This window comes from Podarcis tiliguerta (genome assembly GCF_965153285.1).
Source record: "Podarcis tiliguerta genome assembly, chromosome: 4".
Taxonomy (NCBI): Eukaryota; Metazoa; Chordata; class Lepidosauria; order Squamata; family Lacertidae; genus Podarcis; species Podarcis tiliguerta.
This window is the reverse complement of record NC_139537.1, coordinates 98,206,742-98,211,369: the sequence shown is the minus strand read 5'-3', so window position 1 is coordinate 98,211,369 and position 4,628 is coordinate 98,206,742. Positions and strand designations below refer to the sequence as shown.

The 4,628-nt window shown below is 42.4% G+C and overlaps 1 long non-coding RNA gene across 1 annotated transcript; it reads left to right on the top strand.

The window, feature by feature from the left end:
• Positions 1 to 328: 328 nt before the first annotated feature.
• On the top strand, positions 329 to 4,163 carry LOC310675398. Its single transcript, XR_014510106.1, has 3 exons — positions 329 to 490; positions 1,019 to 1,071; positions 4,026 to 4,163. It is a non-coding gene; the product is annotated as an uncharacterized lncRNA (long non-coding RNA).
• The last annotated feature ends 465 nt before the right edge of the window (positions 4,164 to 4,628 follow it).

Below are 4,628 nucleotides of genomic sequence, written 5' to 3'. Positions count from 1 at the left end.
GGCCATCTTACAATCTGCTTGCAGGGAGGACGATTTTAGAGGTGAATGATATATGTGTGTTAAAAAGTCAACTATTCTATGTTCAAGGATTCTTATGTTACTCTGGTGTTACTCCATTGACAAGGTTCTCTTTCATTTGCTTGTTCTAAACGTTCCTAATTTTGCTGCTATTGACATAGCTCTTTCAAATGCTCACCCAGAAAAGAAGAGTGTAGAGTATCGTTTTCCTGTATTACCAGAATATGTAATATTCCATTCAACAGGAAGGCAACACAGGAGAGGAACACAGAAAGGCCATATTCTAGTAATACAGGAAAGGAATACTCTACAGAAGAGGAGGACTCTTTCCCCAGTTTTGAAGCAATCAAGGTTCCATACTTTTTTTCATCAGTTGTTGCCCCTGAACCCAAGTACTTTGCAGCTGCATCAGGTGAATATAGATTTAGGCTTTATGGGCACAGCACAAGTTTGTGAAGCTGATGTTGCAGAGGTAAGAGGCTTTCACAATACTTCTATTTTCTTTTCTCATTTGAATAATCTCACTCATTGTTTTGAGAGCTTTTCTTTTTAAAAGACCCATAATCTCATTTAGTGATTAATAACTATCTCCTTGACTTTAAAAAGAGTATCAGCAGCTACCCAGATGCTCCTGTTGGCTGTCTTAATGATTCACACAGTGCATTGCAGGCTAATGCTTCTAACTTGATTTCTGTTAACTTCTTGAGGGCTGGCAGCCTTTTGTCATATCTTAAACAAGGAGGAAACCTATGAACTGCTAGAAGGTTGGCATCCTTTTCTTGTGTTCTATCAGAAAAAAGTCTGTATGGTAGTATTCTTCCTACTGAGAAACACAAAACATCAAACATGTTGTTTCACAACTGCTGAGGATAATAGGGAAATGGCTGGTTCAGTAATCCCTAAAGAAAGATACCAGTTCAATATTTGATAGGATTTTCTTTTATTTCTGACCATGTCACATCTTCCTACCTCTCTAATTAATGCATTTTACCTTCCTCAGATCACCCCTCTGATCTCGCTCCTCGCTATTTCTTCTTCTTCGCAAGGGACAAGGTATTGTACTTGAACACACACTGGAGTGCTAGCCCTGGAATCCATTCATTGCTGTGAACTTTCCTTTCCTGCACAATTTATCAAGCCCCGAAGTGGGCCTAGTGGTAAATACACAGCAGCCAGCTGCAACAGCAACCTTACTAGGTCGCTTTTTCCTCTGCATGACATCACTGAGCTCCCAATTTCTCTATCCTTCAAGTGACAGACAGTGAAGTGGAGCAAGAACGGAGGAATCACACTTAAATGTTGTTTGAGACGGTATGGGGCTGTTGTTTCAACACTGGTCTAAGGGGCTTACTCACATAAGTGCATCACTTTATTTTATAATTGCTTAAGGCGGTTGCCAACAACAAACACATGCATGCACAATGCTTGGTTTTATGATGACTAATTTTTTCAACATGGGATGGCTCACAGCAGAATACGTGGGCCAGCCTATTCGAAATGTGCCCTTTCTGAGAGGATACAAAAACTCGAAGTAGTGTTTTATTAGATGCAGAGGGGCAGAACACCTAGAAGAGACCACAGCTCATCAAAATAGCTGCTACCTTACCATCAGGAAGCCCCAGTGGTCAGCCTGCACCTCCTTTTGCCCCTCACAGCCACACGTGGACCCAGATAACCAAAATTCAGCCGGTGATTCTGGTACTTGCATAGATAGGCCACTTCCTTACAATTCTTTTCTTATATCAGGTGTGCCAAAGCTTTTCAAAGTCACAGTGGCTGATTTTCAATGGTACAATACCTTTAGGATTCATTCCTGACATGCTCACTGGTGAGAAACGCTTGTGCAAAGAACATAAATGCACATTCAAGACATGACACCTGAAGAGCATTACAATAATCTTCCAGCATAGTTTCATAGTATATAGAGGTCCCATTAAAATTGCTTTATATCATCAGTAGTTCTTATTATCAGTGGCATAAACATCCACACATTTTTAATTGTTACTTCTAATTTCTGGGAATGGTCTTAGCAACAAACCATCTAATTATGACCTTTTAAAGAATTTAGTTGAATGGCTATATTGATTAAGTGGGTGGCTTCTGAGTTAATATAACTAGAGGCTGACCTGGCTGAAACTCTGGTTGCTACAACTGCCAACAAAAATGATGCCCATGGTGTGAGACCTGCTCCTCTATCAGGCTTGATTAGTCAAAGGCCCAAGAACAGTGGATTAAGCATGCAGTTGGTTGTTGCGCTTGACATAAAACCCTTCGGATGCATGATGCAATACCTTCCATATTGAGAGAGGCATAGAAATTGCGTATTTTTTGCTCTATAAGGCTCACTTTTTCCCTCCTAAAAAGGGGAAATGTGTGTGCATCTTATGGAGCGAATGCAGGCTGCGCAGCGATCCCAGAAGCCAGAACAGCAAGAGGGATTGCTGCTTTCACTGCGCAGCGATCCCTCTTCCTGTTCTGGCGTCTAGATTCAGAATAATTTTTTTCTTGTTTTCCTCCTCCAAAAACTAGGTGTGTCTTGTGGTCTGGTGTGTCTTACAGAGTGAAAAATACGGTATGTCTCTTTAAAAAAAAAAAAAGTTGACCTGGAACATGTGCTTCAGTGGTTTCAGCTCATGAGTTTAGAATAGGAACCATGGGGTGATTGGGAACCTTTAGGTTATCAATAGAAGCTATGCTTCCCACTATTAAGATCCTAGATATTCAGGCTGTAGCATATTCAGCTCGAGATTTTAGGTGAAAAGGCTTGTGAGGTTTAGGATATCTACAACCACTCAGAGGAGACAATAATGGGCTAAATGAACCAATGCCATAATGACCCTGTTCACATGAAAATCATGCTTCACCTATGGGCCTTGGCCTGCTGTCTTCACTCTGAAACTGCATGCATTCAGGAAATAGCTTGAAATGTGAACTAAGCTTGTTCAATGGGAACAAGGGTCTCCCTTCACAAATTTGGTACCCTGGACAAGCAGGATAAAGCCATAGGACTATTAAGTTGGATGTAGAATCATAGAATAATTTAACTGTAAAGTTGGAAGGCAACATGAGGGTCATTTAGTTTAAGCCCTTTCAATGCAGGAATGTTTTGCCCAACATGGGGGCTCAAACTCACAACCTTGAGATTAAGAGTTTCATGCTCTTCCAACTGAGCTATGATGCATATCAGGTTTTCTTCATGCCATTGGCTCAACACATGGAGCAAACATGATCCCACTCCCTCTCACCCTGTCCAGTGTCCACAAATTCCAATGAATGTGTGAAGAGTCAGGTGTAAGCATTACTGGGGGCACCTGCCAAGGTCCACACACCAGCAGGGGTCTACTCTTCCCCTACTACAGCCCTCAGTTCTTTCACCACTCCTTTTGCCATTGCCACCCACGGGATCAGAAGCAGAACAGAAACAAATCGTATGGAGAAGGAGCAAGCGATGCAGCCACCGGTCCACTCACCTGACATTTTCCTCTCGGCAGCAGTAGGGAGAGAGTTCAGAGGCAAGTTGAGAGTGAATGGTGGGGGAGAGGAGTGAGACCCTGAGGGTACCCTGCTCAAACACCTGCCAGCTCTCACTATACCTCAGGCAGGTACTGTTGAAGACGACTAGTTTTAAAGCTCCTTCACATGCCCAATCACCTTCTCAATCCGGCCCATGGACAGTCCAGGAATCAGCTTGTTTTTACATGAGTAGAATGTGTCCTTTTATTTAAAATGCACCTCTGGGTTATTTGTGGGGCATAGGAATTCGTTCATTTTATTTTTTTCCCAAAATATAGTCAAGTCCAACACATGATCTGAGGGACGGTGGACCAGCCCACAGCTGAAAAAGGTTGCTGACCCCTGATTTACTGCAGCTGTTATATTAGAGACCACCCTCCAGACCATGTGAGCAAAAGCCACACACAGGAACAGATGAAATTGCCTTATAGCGATTTAGACCTCCCACTCCCCCCCTCCATATCTAGACCAATACTGTCTTTTCTGACTAGTAGTGATCCTTCTGTGCCTCAGAGGAAGATCTGGAGGAAGATCTCAGAAGAAGATCACTGGAGCTGCCATAGAATGAAGCTGGGACCAGCATGTGCTTTGCCATTGAGACCATCCCTCCCCCCTCCCCCTCTCCACATGCCAACAATTCTCAGACTGAGCATTTACATTCTCCTTGAAGAATATATGTGGGGTAGTACAGCGATATTCACAAGGTAATACTGTTTTTCCCCCTTTTCTTTTGAGGAATGAAGGAGCAGCTGGCTTGCACAATGGTGTCATTCATTCGGCACTTGCATGGCTTGCAATGTTTGTTCCAAGCTCTGATTCATAGACGTCAGCATTGTTACAGATCAAAGAACTTTGCTGGGAAGAGAAAATATTTAATTTCTCACTTTCCTACAAATTAATCTGAAAAACCCTTGGCTAATTATTACTCTTCTCCTTTGACTTCGTCATTCACAGGAATAGCTGGAGATGATAATTAGCAGAGATGAATTAAAGTAATAGGAAAGGCTGACTTCTGCAACAGCTGCTGGGATTTAAAATGGGCACAGTTCTCATTCTGACACGAAGGTAGTGTGGTCAAGGAGTTACAGATTAAAACA